Source organism: Perissodus microlepis, chromosome 6, assembly GCF_051167445.1.
Source record: "Perissodus microlepis isolate ML-2025 ecotype Zambia chromosome 6, ASM5116744v1, whole genome shotgun sequence".
In the NCBI taxonomy this organism is placed as follows: domain Eukaryota; kingdom Metazoa; phylum Chordata; class Actinopteri; order Cichliformes; family Cichlidae; genus Perissodus; species Perissodus microlepis.
This window is the reverse complement of record NC_140466.1, coordinates 21598064-21619093: the sequence shown is the minus strand read 5'-3', so window position 1 is coordinate 21619093 and position 21030 is coordinate 21598064. Positions and strand designations below refer to the sequence as shown.

The following is a 21030-nucleotide window of genomic DNA, read 5'->3' as shown; positions in this document are numbered from 1 at the left end:
TCTAATCCTCCTTTATCCTTGGTCTTTTGTAGTGTTTTTTAGCTGATACGTGGGGGTTTATCTTTCCAAAGGAATTTAGAAATGTACGAGTATAGAGATCTGAACCAATCTTGTGATGGCTTATTTGGGATCATTGAAAATAAATAGTTTATTTTTGGCAAGACCATCATTTTTATAGCGGCGACCCTTCCCATGAGTGATATGGGTAAAGATTTCCATCTAGCCAGATCGCCTTCTACTGTCTTTAAAAGTGGGATGTGGTTTAATTTAGTTAATTCTGAAAGTTTAGGAGAGACATTAATACCTAAATATTTTATATTTCCAGATTGCAGTGGGGAAGGAGAAGAATTATGGAAGGAGCAATTAATTGGAAGAACTGTTGATTTTGACCAGTTAATTGAATAATCTGAGACACTTGAGAAAGAATTTATCAATGCAATTACCCCAGAGAGATTGGTTTGTGAATTTTGGAGAAAAAGTAACACATCATCCGCATAAAGGCTGATTTTATGTTCTACATTCTTACATTTTATGCCCTTAATTGTTGTAGCCTGTCTAATTGCTGCTGCTAGTGGCTCAATAAAAATTGCAAACAGTGAAGGGGAGAGTGGGCATCCCTGTCTGGTGCCCCTCAGGAGAGAGAAGCTGGAGGATGTTTGGTCATTTGTTCTGACACAAGCTGTTGGGGAGTTATATAATATTTTTAACCAGTTTATGAAAGAGGGTCCAAAACCAAATTTGTGTAAAGTTGCAAATAGAAATTTCCAGTTAACTCTGTCAAATGCTTTTTCCGCATCTAAAGAAAATATTATGGTTTCAATGTTTTTACTGCATGAGTAGTCTATTAAATTAAGTAATCTACGTGTATTTGTTGATGAGTGCCTACCTTTTATGAAACCAGTTTGGTCAGGATGAATTAAAAGGGGGGTTATTTTCTCTAATCTTTTTGAGAGAGCTTTGCAGATTATTTTAAGGTCTACATTAATAAGGGATATTGGACGATAGCTTGAAGGAAATACAGGGTCTTTGCCTGGTTTTAGTAAGAGACTGATATTTGCAGAGTTCATATTTGGTGGTAGTCTACCATTTTCTTTGATTTCCTGCAACATCCTGTGAAAAACTGGTGCCAGAATCGTCCAGAATTCTTTGTAAAAATCTGTTGGAAAACCGTCTGGACCTGGAGCCTTATTATTGGGCATACTTATCAGAGCTTCCTGGAGTTCACCTGGCGTCAGTGGCGAATCCAGTGCCATTGCTTGGGTGTCTAATAATTTTGGATGAGTTATGTTGTCGAGAAATTGATCAATTTCATTTTTAGATGGGTTTATTTGTGGTGTATATAAAGTTTCATACAAAATCCCTAAATTTTTTTTTATTTTTTTAGGATCATATATTGTATTCCCAGATAAATCTTTAACAGCACATATAGTTGTTTTTTCTTTATTGATTTTTGACTGGTTAGCAAGAAATTGTCTGGATTTGTTACCGTGTTCATAATTTTGCAGGCGAAGTCTTTGTACTAAGAATTTAGTCTTTTTATTAATAATTTCATTTAATTCTAGTTTTGTCTTGCGTATTTTGTTTAATATTTCTTGATCTTGGTGTGACACATAGGCTTTTTCTAAGAATTTGATGTTTTTTTCTAGTTCCTGAATATTTTTGTTTTCTTCTTTCTTCTTATGTGATGAGAAAGAGATTATTTTACCTCTCATCACGGCTTCCCTGCTTCCCAGAGGACAGATGCTGATGTTCCATCAATGTCATTAAAGCCTAAATATAGAGTCCATTCTTTTTTAAAGTATTTGATAAACTCTTCGTCTTTGAGCAGTGATGTATTAAATCTCCAGTTTTTACTTGGTGTAGTATTATTCTTCTGTATTAGTGTTAAAGATACAGGAGCATGATCGCTGACAGCTATAGGATGAATCTCAGTGTCTGAAATGTTACTCAGCAGTGAGCTGCTGACCAGAAAATAATCCAGACGAGAGTAGGAGTGATGAACATGTGAGAAGAAAGAATATTCCTTACTGTTGGGGTGGAGGGAGCCCCATGCATCGCAAAGACCAAAGTCGCTCATATACTGTTTGATTATATTTGTGGACTGCCAATTACGCTGAGTTCCTGCTGTATTGAGCCTATCCATGTCTTCATTTAGTCCCAGGTTGAGGTCTCCCCCAAGAACAATTGTGCAATCTAGGTGTTCGGAGAGTGTACAAAAAAAACCGTGGAAGAATGAGGGGTCATCAACATTTGGACCATATATACTTACAATACATAGCTTTTGGTTAAGTATAGATAGTTTGACGATTAGGAATCTGCCCTCTGGATCTATAACTGTATCGAGTACTGTGAAATTAATATTTTTATGTATTAGAATTGCTACTCCTCTTTGTCTAGAATTATAACAGGCTGAGAACACATTAGGAAACTCAGGTGTTTTGAGTTTATTCAAACCTGTGACAGGCATGTGGGTTTCTTGTAATAAAACAACGTCTGCCTGTAATTTTTTAAGTTGGTTAAGTATTTTTAACCTTTTTTCCCTAGAGCCAGCTCCATGCACATGTGACAAATCTTAGCGTACCCATTGTTGTGTGTTTGTGGCTAATGATGTACGCTGTGCATCTCGCTTAGACGGGTGAGGAAAATGGAAACACATCTTTTTTTTTTTTTTTGTAAGTAAAGAGAAGGAAAAGCGCGGCGAGAAGCTCCATAGGTCTGACTATGTGTGTGCATAATAACTAAAATGAGCAAATGTGTGCGCTGTGTGGCTGTTGTAAATGTGTTGCCTTTAAACGCATGTGTGTGCGTGATCGTGCAGAGTGAGCATGTAGAAATAGACAGTGTCGTTTGTGGATGGATAGGGAAACAGGTGATCGACATAGTGATAGAAAAGAGAAGCAAAGAAACCAAAGAGCAAGGTGAGCGACAAGAGAGAGAGAGGGAAAAAGGAATAAAAACGGAAACATTCCAATTAAAGCATTGGAGGAGAGTGACGGTGACGTTATACTAAATTAGCAAACTGATATTACATAGTTAAGCAAAAGTTAATACAAGAGAGTGTGAGTGAAGAGAATAGTGTAGCGGATTCTTATCTGGTGTGCGGTCAATACAGCCATGGAGTGGTGCCGGGGTCGCGGTAGAGCTGTCCGTCCACGTAGAGCCGGTCCACGGCGATGACAGCCGTCCCGGGAGCCTTTCTGGATAAAACTACGTCGGACTGGGAAGAGGACCCTGCGTCGTTCCAGGATCTCTCTGGGGAACTGGTCGTTCACGCTGAAATCCATTCCTTTCAGCTCTCTGCCGCGACTTTTCACCTGCTCCTTCTGCTTGAAGTGGCCGAATTTGGCTACAATAGGACGTGGTCTCCCGCTTCCTGTCTTCGGAGCCCCGATGCGATGCACTCTTTCGAACCCTATGTTTTTCACCGTGTCCTCCGGCAGCTTCAGGTGGGTTTTAATGAAGCTTCTCACGGTCGTTTCCGGGTCCTCTCCGGCAGACTCTGGAATACCAGAAAACACAAGATTATCTCTCATGCTACGGGCTTGTAAATCCATAATGGTCTCTTTTATTTTTTTATTTTCTATGTTTAATTGGGTCACATTTTCGGTTAGAGATTTGACCGAGTCCCGTAGCGTGGCGTTTTCCGCAGCAAGTGTTTCCACCTGCTGCTGGCTGAACTCCAGGGATTCTTTTAGAGATTTAAATTCCCGGTGTAAGATCTCCACCAGGGACAGCCTCGCATCAAAACTGGACAATCGCTTATCGATTGACTCTAGGATGTCGACGATATCTTTGCTGGCAGGCGATGTTGTGCTGGGGGAGTCTGCCGGGCGATATCTTTTAGATGACGGCGTCTCAACTTTGGCCGGGGAAGACACGCTCTGGGCCTTCTTCATTACTAAATCCTCGAAGCACCGGTCGATGTAATCTTGGAGAGCGTCTAAACTCTCCTCGTTGTCCTCCAGGGTGTTAGAGATGATAGGACAGATGTTGTTAGTTATATGACAATTGGTTAGTTTATTTGGCAATACTGAAGTTTAAAGAAACTTTGTTAAATTCTATGCTACCATTCGCTTTTTTTTCCGCCAAATCTCCGGCGTCTGACGTCACCTACAACATGGGTCACTTACCTCCTGGCTTCCTAGGAGGAGGATTTCTTAACAAAGCTGATCCAGTAACTGTATATAAGAAGCACTCAACATCCAGAGCATCACTAAAACAACCTCGTTCACTGTGAGACAGTCTGCTGCAGCTGTACAGATTCAGGTAATTAAATCTTTATTCTCAGTATTTTCTGTGTCAGGATTGTAGAAGAGTGTTTTCATTTTGCGTCTTTATTATCCTCATTATCTTTTTCAACATTTCCAATCATTGAAACAATGATGAAGGTATTTCTGCTTGTATGCCTCCTGAGCCTCACTCTGCCTCAGGCTGTAAGTAGGCATGATTCAATAACATTATAAGGGAAAATATATGCAGATACTACAAGAGTATAAGTATGTACAAGTAATACCATGCTTTTGAATCTTCTACAGATGGACAAGGCACACAAATGCCTGGCCCGCTCTGGCTCCAGTTCAAATGAGGTGAGTGTTTTCTTTATCCTCCACGTTTAAATCACACAGGAGCGTCACTTTCTCTAAAACATTTTCTTTACAGGTGAACAACAATTTTATTGATTTCCTGCAGCTCTAGCTTGCCTTCTACAACCACTTGCTACAACTATTATAACAGCTGCACCCACTATAACTACAATAGTTGCAGCCACTACATAAAAGGACACCAAAGATCATAGAGTGGTTTTAAGCCTTTGCATTTGCGTCGAATTTCTGACATAGGCACCATGTTGTGTTTGCCTGTTATGTTTTTGTTTTTTGTTTAAAAAAATGTAATCATAACTTCTTAATCAGTCTTTATGGTCACTATTGTCTTTAGCTGTCAAATAAAGTTCATATGTGAAAATCACGTAGATTCAGATTTCGTTTTTTGTCTTTTTGTTTTTTCTCTCTCTACAACCTCTGTGTTATTCTAAGTCCAAATTTACACATATTTGGACAATGACACAATTTATATTCCCCCTATGAGCGACAACAGTGAATTTTAAATCAAACAATCAAATGTGATTGAAGTGCAGACTTTCAGCTTTAATTCAAGGAGTTAAACAAAAATAGTCCATTAGCACTGAGTGAAAGATTTTAGATTATAATTGGTGTGATGTGTCACACCCAGAAAGATCTGGATTAAATCTTGACCTCTTTCTTTTGCATAGTAAATTTTCCTCCTTGAGATCATTTAAAAAGCTTTCAAAGTGAAATGTGTGTTTGTGTGTATATATAAGATGAGTTCTCACTCTGGCTCATCACGACCACAAGCCTTATAAGTGGCTTTGTTTCTTTGAAATATTAAGGTGCTAAAACTAGGGTTGAGTAACTCTTTTTATGATGCTTTGTTGTGATACTCAGAAATCTAAATATCTCACAATTTTTAATATCTCCTTTACCATTAGCTCTGGCCTCTGACAGTGGACTCATCTTTGTGCTTGTCCTGCTAGACCTCAGGACAAGCACAACAGTTCACTGCTGTCGACCATAATATCTTATTCATTTTTGACCAGAATAAGCCATGGAAATATTAAACACATATGTAGGACTGCTTTCTTCCATTTGCACAATATGTCTATAATTAGAAATATCCTCTCTCAGAGTGAAACTGAAATACTAGTTCATGCATTTATTACTTTTGCGCTGGACTACTGTAATTTGTTATTATCAGGACGTCCTAAAAAAACTCCCTGAAAAGTCTTCAGTTAATCCAAAATGCTGTAGCAAGGGTACTTACAGGGACTAGAAAGAGAGTGCATATTTTTCTTATATTGGCTTCTCTTTATTAGTGCCCTTCTAAATCCAAAATCAAATTCAAAATCTTGCTCGTCTCATACAAAGTGTTAAATAATTAAGTGCCATCTTGTCTTATAGAATTGTATCACCTAATTAGAGGACTTCGCTGTTAGACTGCAGGCTTACTTATGGTAAGCTAGCATGTTTTAAAGTAGAATTGGAGGCTGAGCCTTCAGTCTTTCCTGTCTTCCTCCCCTTACCCCAACCGGTTTTGGCAGATGGATGACCCTCCCTGAGTGTGGATTTGCTGGAGGTTTCTTCCTGTAAAAAGGGATTTTTTTTTTCCCCCCCCCCACTGTCGCCATAGTGCTTGCTCAAAGGAGATCATATGATTGCTGGGATTTTCTACTTTTTCTTTGTAGCGTCTGAACCTTATGATCTAAAGCACCATCCCACATAGCAAAACTGGTATGGCCCGGATCTGGCCCACACAATGTGCTTACACATGACCCACATACCGCAAAGAATTACGGCCCTTTGGTATCCCAGATCTGGTTTGCCAGAGGTGGCCCACACATGGGCCAGCACAAAGCCAGTTGCAAACACACTGATGGTCCTGTGCTGGCCCATGTGTGGATTACCTCTGGTAAACCTGATCTGGGCCACCAAAGGGCCATCATTCTTTGCGGTATTTGGGCCATGTATAAGTTGTGTGCAGCCACGGGCGAGTTGCAGACACACTGCTGGCCCTGTGCTGGCCCAGAACAGTTTCAGCTCTGGCCCCAGATGTCAGCATAATGTGTAGCTTAATCAAGCCATATAATAACAACATGTGCAGGAACATAACAGTGCAAAAGTAACATGACAAAACTCTGTTCAAACAGTGAATGGACTGATTCTTATTCAGCACTTTTCTACTCTCCCAGATTACTCAAGGTGCCCTATACAACATGCCCCATTCACAAATCACACTCTTTCTCTAAACTGAGTGCTTCCTAACTACATTCATACTCTTGACATGCAGACTGGGGGAGGCAGGGATTGAACCACTCATCTTCCAATCAGTAGGTGACCTGCTCTACCTCCTGAGCTACAGCCTCCCAGTGGCAACAATGAGTAAACTGTCACTAAGTTTTGGATAAAGTGTACACTCACAAACCTGTTAAACCTGCATTTGAAACGTTGGCTACCCTAGCAGTATAGTATTGCAACATGGTATTTGGGTATTCTAACTAAAATAGGAAAATAGGAACATAAATAGTGCCATCATTGCCAGACCTGGCCCACATCTGGATGACATACCACTTACCATGCCAGAAGTCAGCCAGCAGTGCCAGCTTGACACCAGATCTGGGCCAGACCTGTCTGCTATGTGTAATGAGGCAACTGTTATTGTGATTTGGAACTGAATTCAGTTAAATTGAAATTGAAAAAGAACCTGACTTTCAAATACAGTACAACTGATCTTTTTTGGAGGTTTTATTTTTTTTTGTGTGGTTTTTTTTTTTTTTTTTTTTTTTTTTTTTTTTTGTTACCGCTCTCTGGGAATCAACTCATTTGTGCAATAATACAAATTTCTGCCTGTCAAACTATGTTCTTTTTTTGTGGTTGTTCATAGATTCAACTAAAGAAATAGTAACAAATTAACTGTATCTGTGCTAGACTGCTAGTAACAAAATGCCTATAGATACAATGTAATCATTAGTTCTTTGCACATTCGTTGGTAATGAGTAGACACAGCACTGGTTTGTCCATTTATTGAGGTGCAATGGCCAAGTCAGTCACCCGACACAAACCCACACAGCAGATACTGGAGACAAAACTGAAGAAAAAGAGACCCATAAAGAAGCAGCACCTGAAGACTTTTCGTAAAGGCCTAAAAAAAATCTGAAGAGAAACAGTATTTTTGATGCTTATGGTTTGTGTTATTTCCATCAAAGTATAAAAAATAATGTTTGTATATAAAATGATGTCAATTCATCCAGCTATTTTTGAGCTGCTGAAAATTTGGGTCTACAGATAAAAGGTATCGGTATTTGTAGTTCTTACACAGTAAATGCAGTATTTTCAAAGGTGAAAAGTAACGAATTACATTTACTTGCGTTACTGTAATTGAGTAGTTTTTTTGTGTATTTGTACTTTTTAAAGTCATTTTCCAAGTCGGTAATTTTACTTTTACTTAAGTATATTTTTTAAAAAGTATTGTACTTCGCTACATTTTCAATCACACCCGTTACTGAGTAAATTAAAAGAACAAACAAAACAAAAAAAACCAACATTGCGCTTCGGAAATACTGCAGGGAATGATGGGTAGTAGAACAAATTAGCGTTGGGTCACGATAAAAATGGAGTCTGACATCGGTGGTACGGATCCAGCGAAAAAAGAAACCCCATCGAATTCTGCTGACCCTGAACTCGAAGAAACCGATGTGAACCCCTGGCCGTATTTAAGGGACCATTTCGGCTTCAAGTGCAAGAAAGGCAACAGCTTTATTATGTAGTGTAAGCTGTGTTTGCCCAGAGAGACCGAGTTATCAGCTTTTAAAAATTCCACATCAAACCTGCGCAAGCATGTAGAGGTAAGTTAAATGAAACTTGTACATTTATTTTAGCAAAAAAGGCTGTGCTCAAGTTAATCACATTAAGTTAAGACACAAGCTGTTATTGGGCACGTTGTTGTCCACGCAACTTAAAATATTTTTACTTGATTGTTAAATTGCCAAAAGAAAATGTGTTCACTTTTCCTGTTTGTTAATAATAATAATTTATTTAAAAAAAAAATTAGTTAAATTAGACAGAAGACAGAAGCGGCTACTTTCTTACTTAACCCAAATATGTTCACACTGCAGGCAAAAGAATAACATGTGCTATGTGCAGAGGTGTTTTTTTTCTGTTCTCAAACTGATCTCCCTGTTGGAGCTCAGTCTAGGGAGACTTATTTTTTTCTCCTTATCTTTCCTCACGTGGTGCATTTTCCATCGTTATACCTCTCTGACCTGTCTTCCCCATGTGATGTTTGTGTAATGTATGTATGGTCGGAGGGTAAGATGACGCTGGCAAAGGTCGGCAACCTTAACCCAATTTCCTTCGGGGTCAACCTTCAGGATCAATAAAGTTTTATTGAATTGAATTGCTCCTCAAAATTAACAGAGCAGGGCTAAGTTTAAAAAATTAAAACACATTTTTATAGCAGCTGCCGTACAGCTCAATTCAGTACTTGTTCTCTTATTTAACAGTTTAAAACACATTCACATGTAAAAGAATTATATGGTTTTGACAGTTTGGTTGGTTGGTTTGGTGACCATTATCCATTTTGATGTATAGACTTGCAGTTTAACTGCCACTGCGCTTTAATTTGTAAAGTTTTTCTTTTAATTAAAAAACAACTACTTTGAGATTTATCCCATTGTCTTTTTTGCACTACTCAGAAGAGGCTGTCCTCCTGCTGACAAAAAAGTAACCATGTAACTTTTACTCTGAGTAAATTTTAAATGAGCTACTTTTTACTTTTACTTGAGTAAATTTTTAGACAGGTAATTTTACTTGTACTTGAGTAAAATTTCAGCAAAGTAATAGTACTTTTACTTGAGTAAAATATTTTAGTACTCTTTCCACCTCTGAGTATTTTTCTAAAGACACTTGAACTAAAGCTGAAAGTCTGCAATTCAACATTATCTTGATGGTTTGTTTGAAAATTCACTGTGATTGTGTACAGAGAAAAAATGAAAAAATCTGTGTACAAAAACTTGTGGGCTTAAAAATAGAAAGGTGTATGTAAAAATTAAATACAAAAAAATTGAGTCAGATTTTCAGTGATGAACTTTATTTGGCAGTGACTTAACACAATAGTGAGCAGAAAGATTTAATAAAAAAAAATCAAGATTCAATTTGGAAAAGAGAAAAACTAATGCAAAACAAGCAACATTGTACTGGCTTCATAAAAGCAATGCTGGCTTAAAACCACTCATTGAAATTTAGTTTCCTTTACGATTTCAGGGAGTTATAGTGGGTGCAGCTGTTATAGTAGTTGTAGCAAGTGCTTGTAGGAGGGCAGAGAGAAGCTGCTGCAGGGAGATATTGTTGTTGTTGGTGATCTGTAGAGAGAACCCCCCCCCAAAAAAAAAGCTTTTACAGTTCATCTGTGATTTGAATGTGGAGGCGAAAGAAAGCACTCGCCTCATGTGAGCTGTGGTGAGAGTCACCATAGTGTCCGTGTGCACTCACCATCATCCAAAGTATGGTATTACTTGTATTTGCATATTAAAATAATATCTGCTAATATATCACTTATGATAATACCTGCAGGTTTAAACAGAGTCCCGCACAGGAAGCATCCAAGCAGAAGTACTTTCAGTATTGTTTCAGTTAATGTACCTGTTGAAAAAAGATTAAAGACAATAAGATATGCTAAAACGACAAATTCACTCAAGCAAAAAAAAAAAAAAAAAAAAAAAAAAATGTCTTTCACAATCCTTACTCAAGAAATGCTAAGAGTAAAGATTTAATCACCTTAAGCTGTAAGGCTGCAGCAGATTGTCTCAAGGAGGTTGTTGTAGTGGTGTTCTGGATGTTCAGCTTTTCTTATATACAGTTACTGGATCAGCTTTGTTAAGAATACATCCTCCTCCACATTTCAAGGCGTGGCTGATGACTAGCCCTGTAAAGCCAAGTGTAACATATTTGATCATTTTTTTTACTTTTGTGACTTTTTGTTGCCAGATGTAGCAAATATGATACAAATTTAAATACATGTATGTGAAAATTAAAATTGAATATCTTTTTGAAAACATTTCATCAGAAGGGTTCAACAAACATTCAAAATGAAAAAAAAAATGTTCTGGCATTTATTTCACAGTTCAAGCTGATATAATTATGTTGGACTCATTTCATCACAAGTATCAGAAATAACACAGTTTAATAGATTTGTCCAATACTGAAATGTTAACATTAATCTGAATATACCCAGAAAACATTGCACATTACCACCGTAATGTAGGTGTAGTACCACCCTGTAGTGTTTGCAAACTGGTAAACAGATGGAAATCCTCGCTATGATTACAAATCAGGAGCTTTACCAGCTTAGGCAGTTTACAGACAACACCCAGTGTGGCATCAGGGATTGTTGGGAAATGAGTCGCTGTTATAGGTTTGAGTTTATTTGATAGATGGTCCACATAAAACTTAAAAGTTATTCAATTTGGGTGACCGTGTTTCAGGGGGTGGGGAAGCTCATCTTGTAACCGGATGGTTGCCGGTTCGATCCCCAGCTCTGTCTGTCTTGGTTGTTGTGTCCTTGGGCAAGACACTTCACCTACTGGTGATGGCCAGAGGGGCTGATGGCGTGATATGGCAGCCTCGCTTCTGTCAGTCTGCCCCAGAGGAGCTGTGGCTACAACTGTAGCTTGCCTCCATCAGTATGTGAATGAATAGTGGAATTGTAAAGTGCTTTGAGGGTCTTGAAAAGGGCTATATAAATGCAGTGTTAGGGCCGAGAGGGCCAGGCTGTGGGTGTGGACTCAAATGCAGACACAGAGGGAGGCAAAACGGGCGTGAACACAGTGCTTTATTTACAGTGCCTAGTGAACTTACAAAGCAGGAAACTATGAATGCTATGAACTGTGGAAGCTATGAACTGAGAACTGTGAGGCCAAACTATGAACATGAAACTGAGTGCTATGACTAGGTGCTAGATTTCACGGATGGATCCTGGGAATGGAAAAAGGGGCAGCGGCTTGGATGGAGGTACGCAGTCACTATAATGAGAGGAGACAAGTAGTCAGTGGCAGTCTAGTGAATCACAGCTGAAGGATTAGACTATGGTGGTTAGGGCTTATGCGTTGTAGGTTAAAGTGTCATGCGAGGAGGGGGTGTCCAAGGGGTTCCGGGTGAGGAGTGTCCAGAGAGGATCCAGAATATACTTGGAGTGAAGGACTTGGCAGGGAGGCAGGCAGGTGTAGTCCAATGATGGAAAGGAAGCAACCAGATGACAGAACCAGCGTCCAGGCGGAGATGTGAGTAGTTTAGCTTGGGAAGTGCGACTGCCAGGTGGGTCCTATGACAAAGAAAACACGGTGAGGAGAAAAGCAGTAGTTAAGGGCTCTCACAAGGGCTTGGCGGCCTAGTACTAACGTGAGTTAGCAGAAGATCTGGCAGAGGTCTGTTGTGAATGCTGGTCTTATATGCTGGTGACTTGATTGGAACCAGGTGTGGGAGCTGATTGGAGTCTCTGCCTGAAGGTGGAGCCCAGCGGAGTGGAAAAACCCTGTACTCACCCAGACCATGACATGCAGTCCATTATTATTATTAATTAAAGAACAGGAAAGGTGGGTCCTTGGTTGTGTTTTTGAAATTAGAGCTATACCACACCAGAAAAGAGCTGACTAAACAACAAAACCAGCCAGGTCATAAGCTAACATTTTGCTAGGATTAGGTTTGAGTGCCCTATCACACTACATATATCACACTTTCCCGCTGATAAACAGTTTCATCACATTCTCACATTGTATGAGAGCTTATTTGTCAAGAGGCTGAGTCCAACACTGTTACATCAACTTCAGAGAAAGTTTCACTAATGCTGGCTAACATCAGTTAACAGCTAAAATCAGCAGCAGTTGCAAAGACAAAAGTTCAGGATATCCTCAACAACCCACCGCAGTGTCGCTGTCATCACACAGAAGTGAGCTTCATGAAGTTGTATTGGACTTGTTGCGTCTAACTTTTGGTAAAATCTTCTTTGGACTGATGAGACAAAAGTTGACCTTTTTGAGAGGTTTGAGGCATTAGGCCAGTCCCTTTGATGCAAAACTAAAACAGTGACAGTGGTAAAACTGTGACAGCGGTTGTGACTTCTTTTCTCTCTACCATAAAATCCTGAAGGAGAAAGTTATCAGTTCATGTCCTCAAACTCCAGTGATTTGATTAAAGAATGCCCAAGGCAAGACAGGAGAGTAGGACAACTACTTTTTTTCAAGTGAAAGTCCTTAGTGATTGCTTAGGTGTTATGAGCATCGGAACAGCTGAGAAGCATTTTCTCTAAACACTGCGCTCTCCTACTCTAAATGCCACATCAAGATGGACAGATTCAGTTTTTGGACTTCCTTACCAGGATGATTGAGCATGCATCAAGATACTTTACAAAGCTTGTTAGACACTGTGAAACACATCATGAGGATCCCTGGATGTTAGAAGATAAATAAAAATGGTCATGGACACTTGCATTTTTAAAAATTCTTTTAATTGAAACTGCAGTGGTAATACACAAAGATTTATTATATAGATATAAAGATAGAGAGGACATAGTGACCATTCTTCATATATTTTTACGTGTAGACAATTGTACGTAAGGAACATTCACAAACACATTTTAGTTTTGTATGTGAATACATACCTGGCAAATCTCATATCACTGTGGTTAGGCAACAAGATTAGCTCTTGCATACACAACAGACCACAAATCCCCAGTATTATTCTATGAAATACAACATTTCTTCACATTCAAGACCTCTAGGACAAAAGAAAATATCACTGAATGCTGACTGGAAGACTGGTACTTAACCCTTTAGTTTTAAGTATCTCAGACCAAAATTGATATCAACTAAGGACAATGTACACCACAGTTTCACATTTGAATGTTAGACAAAACCAACCATGGTATATAATTTCTGACAGAAATCATACCTACTAAGAATTAGGTGTAATTCAGGTGTGTCCCTGATTATTGCCCAATGGTGTTTCTCCTTATGAAGATTTGGATGTTTTCTAAGAGTTACAGTTTCCCAACAGTTACGCAAATGAGGTTAAATCATCACTTGCAACTGTGTATAAAAAGCTCCACTGTCAGTACAGCATTACCACAATCATCCACATCTCTGAGACAGTCTGCTGAAGTTGTGAAGACCTGATGGTAACATTTCTCATCAAACCTTTATTGCTTCTGTGTTTTCAGTATAATGTTGGTGGAATGGTGATTTTGCTGATGGTTTTGACCACATCTCATCAGAATTATTGTTAACAGGTAAAATCACTGAAACCATGATCAAGGTTGTGTTTCTGCTTGGATGCCTGCTGAGCCTTGCTCTGGCAAATCCTGTAAGTGTAATATGACTGAAGACTAAATTAATGTTTTAATATATAATGTATAACTATATCTTGTACTGTGTGTGTAATTCAGTCACCAAACTGTATCAGTGTTCCTGTACTGTCATATCCAAACAACACATTTGCATGTTTTTTTTTTAAACAGACTGACTCAGCACACGAGCGTGATGCACGTTCTTCATCTAGGGAGGGGGTGAGTCCCATGTTTGTCTTTCTACGTTTGAACATTAGACACACTGGACTCTCCGATATTATCATATCCACAGAAAGCCATTCAACAGAGAATGCATTATCCCATGTAATAATATTTATTACTTATTTTCTTGCAGACTACTGGGACTACCACAAGTTATCTTGCCCTGATAACAGCTCTTCTACAGAATCCAACACTTCTGCAGAATCCAACGCTCCTTGCAGCGATTCTTGCCGCTTTACGATAAGCTGCTCCTTCACCAACAGCTATTACTGTTACAAAGAATGAATTGAAAATGAACCAACAATGAATAAAAACCCATGTTGAACGGCATCATTGTTTTTCATAATTTATTCACACAGATTATTGAAAATCTCCACTTATTTTTGAATGACTTGGTCTTATAGAGAGTTTAAAAAAGGCTTGCACGATTCATAGGTCAGTGTTGTGGCTTAACAGAAAAACAAAAATCTTTTGAAATTCTGACTTATTTTCAGAAAGCAGACCATTTTCAATGAAAAATGTCTTACTCTCTACTCTTGCTCAGCTGATTAATGCGTCACGGTGCAAAAACACATTGAAAAAGGGGTGGCTGGAGCTTAGGAGGTAGCACAGATCATCTACTGATTAGGAAGGTTAGTGGTTGAATCCCTGGCTTCCCCAGTCTGCTTGCAAAATACTTGGCCCAAGTTAGTAACCCCAAGTTACTCTGATGCATCCATTGGAGTATGAACGTGTGTGAATGTTAGCTAGGAAAGTTAATATGGGTGAATGTGGCATGTTGTATAAAGCAGGGAGAGTAGAAATGCACTATATAAGAATCAGTCCACTTACCAAAGCAATACAGCAGCTATTAAATACAAAACTGAAGATAAAGAGAACCAAAGAGAAGCAGCAACCGAAGACTCTGTAGTAAATGCCAAGAAGAACATCTGAAGGGAGGAAACACAGTATTTGTGATGTTCATGGTGTATAGACTTAAGTATTTAAGTCAAAGCATAAAAAAAATGATGTTTGTATATAAAATGATGTCAGGCCATCCAATTAGTACTGAGCTGCTGAAAATTGGGCACTAACGATGAAAATGTTTGTAATACTTAAACAGTTGATGCCATATTTTTGTAAAGACCCACCCACATTAAAGGTGAACGTCTGCAATTCTGCAATAGTATCTCAATTGTTTGATTTAAAATTCCCTGTGATTGTGTACAGAGAAAAAATGGCAGAATCTGTGTACAAAAACTTGTGCCTAACCATACAATACAATGGTGTTTGTGAAAAACAAACAAACAAAAAAAATAAATTTTGAGTCTAACTGATTTTCACTGATGAACTTTATTTGGCAGCTACTAAACACAACAGTGATCAGAAAGTCAAAAGTCAAGATTCAATTTAGAAAAGAGAAAAAGTAAAGCAAAACAAGCAACATTGAGCTGGCGTCATAAATGCAATGCTGGCTTAAAACCACTCTTTGGTTTTTTAGTTTCCTTTATGGTTACAGGGAGTTATAGTGGGTGCAGCTGTTGTAGTATTTGTAGCAAGTGCTTGTAGGAAGGCAGAGAGAAGCTGCTGCAGGGAGATGCTGTTGTTGTTGGTCATCTCTAGAGAGAAAAATATCCATTTTACAGAACACTTTACAGAAAGTGATGTTCAATAAGATGAATAGATAAGTTGAGAAAAAGTTAAGATACAATAAGATGTACTAAAATGACAGATTCATCCAAGCAAATAAAAATTATCCTTCACAATCCGTGCACAAAAAATACTGAGAGTAAAAATGTTATTTGTACAGCTGCAGCAGACTGTCTCTGTCACAGCTGCAGAGGCAGATGTGTGGGATTTTAGAAGAATGGGGACCCAAATGCAGACATGGATGCGGGAGAATGTTTTGAACAGAAAGCGAGCCTTTATTTATGGATGATCAATACTGCAAACAGGTGGAACAGAGAAAACTAACAAAACCTAAACTAGGGAAAACTAACCATAAACATATAACCTGAGGGTTGACCAGAACCAAGGGATGAGGAACCAGGAAACACGGGAAAGCTGATGGAGAGAACGCTGAGGCAATACAGGGAAGACATGCAGAGGTAACACAGGAGGGAGACATGGCTCAACCTAATGAACATGACGAGACAGGGAGGAAGGAAAACTGAATACAATGACATAAGACACGGACCTTCAAAGTAAAACAGGAAACATAGCGACTGAACACAAGATACGTAAACTTAACAAAGAGACCGGGGAGACAGAGAACATAGGAACGTGAAACGTGGGATGGGAGGGCACCGAGTAGACAAAACAGAACACAGGGAAGCCAAATACCAAAACCTAAGAACTAGAACTCAAGAAATACTACTGAACTAGGGAGCTAGAAATACTAGGACAGAAACCAAAACACTAACAGTGAAAACCATGAATAACAAATAATCAAGAAACACAAATTAAACAGATACAGAACACTGGGTCACCAACTCAGGACTGTGACAGTCTCAGAGAGAAGGAGGTTGTTGTAGTGAGATTCTGAATGTTCAGTGCAGGAAGCATCCAAACAGAAATGCCTTCAGCATGGTTTCAGTTATTATAGCTGTTGATAAAAAACAAACAAACAAACAAACACATTAAAGACAATAAGATAGTAAAATGACAAATACATCAAATTAAAAAACAAAACAATTATCTTTCACAATCCTTACACAAGAAATGCTGAGAGTAAAGATTACCTTAAGTTGTAAGGCTGCAGCAGACTGTCTCAGAGAGAAGGAGGTTGTTGTAGTGGTGTTCGGGATGTTCTGGATGAAATAATACAGGTCAACAGATTTGTCCAATACTTCAATGTAAACATTAATCTTTATATCTGTCACGGTCCTGGGTCATTTGACCCAGCATTTTCAGTTTCTTGTATTTTGGTATTTATCTGTATTATGATTTATGTTCTGATTGTTTAGTTATCCTGTTTTGAATATTATAATTCTATGTTTCAGTTTATTCTGGTTTAGGGTTTTGTTCTTAGGGTTTGTGTCTTGTGCCTTCGTGTTTAGTGTAGCTTTAGTTCAGTGTCACGTCTTCATCTTTCTGAACTGTTTCCTGTTTTACTTTGAAGGTCCACGTCTTACGTCATTGTATTCAGTTTTGCTTCCCCCTCGTCTCGTCAGGCTCATCAGGTCCAGCTGTGTTTCCCACATGTGTGTAATCTCCCTGCGTTCTTCAGTGTGTATTTAAGTCGTGTCTACATGTGCCTTCGCCCACCTTCCTTCATGTTCTGCTTTGCTGTTTTGTAGTTTAGTTTCTCCCAGTGTAGTTTATCTTTAGTTCCGTTTTGCCATTCTCTCCTTGTGTTTTATGTTGCAATAAACCTCCTTCGCATCTCAGCAAATGCCTGCTCTTGGGTCCTCATTTATTCCTCCACACGGCCCAGCCCGTTTTCCGTGACAATATCAGTGTTTGCCAACCACTGGAGAAATGATCAGGTGTGCCCTGGAAGATCATCTGGTTCCACCTGATTAGTACTCTAAGCAATGGGCATGAGTAACAGGCAGAACAATTACTTTCTCTTCCACTAGAGGGCAATAATTAAATAGGTTGCCAACTCCCAGTAAAACAGAAGGACAGGAAGAAGAAATTACATAATAGTCATGCTGTGAGACCACGCAGGGCGTAATAGCAATAATAATAATAATAATGGATTGGATTTATATAGCGCTTTTCAAGGCACCCAAAGCGCTTTACAATGCCACTATTCTTTCACTCTCATATTCACACACTGGTGGAAGTAAGCTACGGTTGTAGCCACAGCTGCCCTGGGGCAGACTGACAGAAGCGAGGCTGCCATATCGCGCCATCGGCCCCTCTGGCCAACACCAGTAGGCGGTAGGGTAAAGTGTCTTGCCCGAGGACACAACGACCAGGACAGAGAGGCCAGGGATCGAACCGGCGACCTTCCGGTTACAGATACGCTTCCCAACCCCCTGAGCCATGGTCGCCCCCATAATCAATAGATGAATATTTGAAAAGAAAAAGTAGTCACTGATCTGAGTTCTGGAGAAAATTCTGACCAAGATGAAGGCCATAACATGACTAGTGGTCAGAACGAGGCAAAAAAGGTATGCTGAGGACACACTGAATCATTTCCACCACGGATTCTCAAGGGAAAATTATCAATATGCTTTTTGCGACATTTTGTTTGGTTGTGTGCTGTGCGATTTTTCTAATGTGAAATATTGGCCATGGCTCCAAAAGTTTGGGAAACACTTCTTCATATAACTAGAAAGTAATGCATATTACCACTGTAGGTGTCCACCCTATAGTGTTTGCAAACTGGTAAACAGATGGAAATACCTCGCTATTATTACAAATCAGGAGATTTTGCGGCTTAAGCAGTTAACAAACAACACCCAGTCTGACATCCTTTTTTTTTTTTTTAATGACTTGCTGTTATAACACAAAGGTACATTAACTTTATTTAATAGATAAGAAGACAAAAATCAATTAAAGAACATCAAGAGCAGGTCCTGGTTTATGGAATCCGCTCGCTATTGTTCTCTCTCTCTCTCTCTCTCTCTCACTGTCATCACCTCCAACATTTTCAGGAGTTCCTAAACAACCAAATATCACATGTTGCCATATAATCTTTTGATTGGTTGACAGGATAAAAGTCAGCAGCTTGTTGCTATTTAATTGTGCTGTAGCAAAAGGATTTAATCAGGTGTGTCCTTAAATATTGCCTAATTGTGTTTCCTCTTATATTAAGATGAGGATGTTTACTAAGAATTATAATTTCCCAACAGTTATGCTAAGGAGGATAAATCATCACTTGCAACTGTGTATAAAAAGCTCCACTGCCAGTACAGCATTACCACAATCATCCACATCTCTGAGACAGTCTGCTGAAGTTGTGAAGACCTGTCGGTAACATTTCTCATCAAACCTTTATTGCTTCTGTGTTTTCAGTATAATGTTGGTGGAATGGTGATTTTGCTGATGGTTTTGACCACATCTCATCAGAATTATTGTTAACAGGTAAAATCACTGAAACCATGATCAAGGTTGTGTTTCTGCTTGGATGCCTGCTGAGCCTTGCTCTGGCAAATCCTGTAAGTGTAATATGACTGAAGACTAAATTAATGTTTTAATATATAATGTATAACTATATCTTGTACTGTGTGTGTAATTCAGTCACCAAACTGTATCAGTGTTCCTGTACTGTCATATCAAAACAACACATTTTTTCATGTTTTTTTTTTTAAACAGATTGACTCAGCACACGAGCGTGATGCACGTTCTTCATCTAGGGAGGGGGTGAGTCCCATGTTTGTCTTTCTACGTTTGAACATTAGACACACTGGACTCTCCGATATTATCATATCCACAGAAAGCCATTCAACAGAGAATGCATTATCCCATGTAATAATATTTATTACTTATTTTCTTGCAGACTACTGGGACTACCACAAGTTATCTTGCCCTGATAACAGCTCTTCTACAGAATCCAACACTTCTGCAGAATCCAACGCTCCTTGCAGCGATTCTTGCCGCTTTACGATAAGCTGCTCCTTCACCAACAGCTATTACTGTTACAAAGAATGAATTGAAAATGAAACAACAATGAATAAAAACCCATGTTGAACGGCATCATTGTTTTTCATAATTTATTCACACAGATTATTGAAAATCTCCACTTATTTTTGAATGACTTGGTCTTATAGAGAGTTTAAAAAATCTTGCACGATTCATAGGTCAGTGTTGTTGCTTAACAGAAAAACAAAAATCTTTTGAAATTCTGACTTATTTTCAGAAAGCAGACCATTTTCAATGAAAAATGTCTTACTCTCTACTCTTGCTCAGCTGATTAATGCGTCACGGTGCAAAAACACATTGAAAAAGGGGTGGCTGGAGCTTAGGAGGTAGCACAGATCATCTACTGATTAGGAAGGTTAGTGGTTGAATCCCTGGCTTCCCCAGTCTGCTTGCAAAATACTTGGCCCAAGTTAGTAACCCCAAGTTACTCTGATGCATCCATTGGAGTATGAACGTGTGTGAATGTTAGCTAGGAAAGTTAATATGGGTGAATGTGGCATGTTGTATAAAGCAGGGAGAGTAGAAATGCACTATATAAGAATCAGTCCACTTACCAAAGCAATACAGCAGCTATTAAATACAAAACTGAAGATAAAGAGAACCAAAGAGAAGCAGCAACCGAAGACTCTGTAGTAAATGCCAAGAAGAACATCTGAAGGGAGGAAACACAGTATTTGTGATGTTCATGGTGTATAGACTTAAGTATTTAAGTCAAAGCATTAAAAAAATGATGTTTGTATATAAAATGATGTCAGGCCATCCAATTAGTACTGAGCTGCTGAAAATCGGGCACTAAAGATAAAAATGTTTGTAATACTTAAACAGTTGATGCCATATTTTTGTAAAGACCCACCCACATTAAAGGTGAATGTCTGCAATTCTGCAATAGTATCTCAATTGTTTGATTTAAAATTCCCTGTGATTGTGTACAGAGAAAAAATGGCAGAATCTGTGTACAAAAACTTGTGCCTAACCATACAATACAATGGTGTTTGTGAAAAACAAACAAACAAAAAAAATAAATTTTGAGTCTAACTGATTTTCACTGATGAACTTTATTTGGCAGCTACTAAACACAACAGTGATCAGAAAGTCAAAAGTCAAGATTCAATTTAGAAAAGAGAAAAAGTAAAGCAAAACAAGCAACATTGAGCTGGCGTCATAAATGCAATGCTGGCTTAAAACCACTCTTTGGTTTTTTAGTTTCCTTTATGGTTACAGGGAGTTATAGTGGGTGCAGCTGTTGTAGTAGTTGTAGCAAGTGCTTGTAGGAAGGCAGAGAGAAGCTGCTGCAGGGAGATGCTGTTGTTGTTGGTCATCTCTAGA

At 38.8% G+C, this 21030-nt stretch overlaps 3 long non-coding RNA genes across 4 annotated transcripts; all 3 read left to right on the top strand.

Moving 5' to 3' along the window:
- The first annotated feature begins 2813 nt into the window (after window positions 1-2813).
- LOC146385613 (uncharacterized) lies at window positions 2814-5084 on the top strand. Its single transcript, XR_014800401.1, has 3 exons — window positions 2814-3446; window positions 4146-4586; window positions 4660-5084. It is a non-coding gene; the product is annotated as an uncharacterized LOC146385613 (long non-coding RNA).
- Window positions 5085-13681: 8597 nt separating this feature from the next.
- LOC146385612 (uncharacterized) lies at window positions 13682-14460 on the top strand. The gene is made up of 4 exons (XR_014800400.1): window positions 13682-13740; window positions 13852-13925; window positions 14080-14127; window positions 14264-14460. It is a non-coding gene; the product is annotated as an uncharacterized LOC146385612 (long non-coding RNA).
- Window positions 14461-18939: 4479 nt separating this feature from the next.
- LOC146385611 (uncharacterized) lies at window positions 18940-19752 on the top strand. Of its 2 annotated transcripts, none has more exons than XR_014800398.1 (4): window positions 18940-19035; window positions 19147-19220; window positions 19378-19425; window positions 19562-19752. It is a non-coding gene; the product is annotated as an uncharacterized LOC146385611 (long non-coding RNA). The 2 variants fall into 2 exon arrangements; XR_014800399.1 differs by having other exon boundaries at window positions 18974-19031.
- Window positions 19753-21030: the final 1278 nt, after the last annotated feature.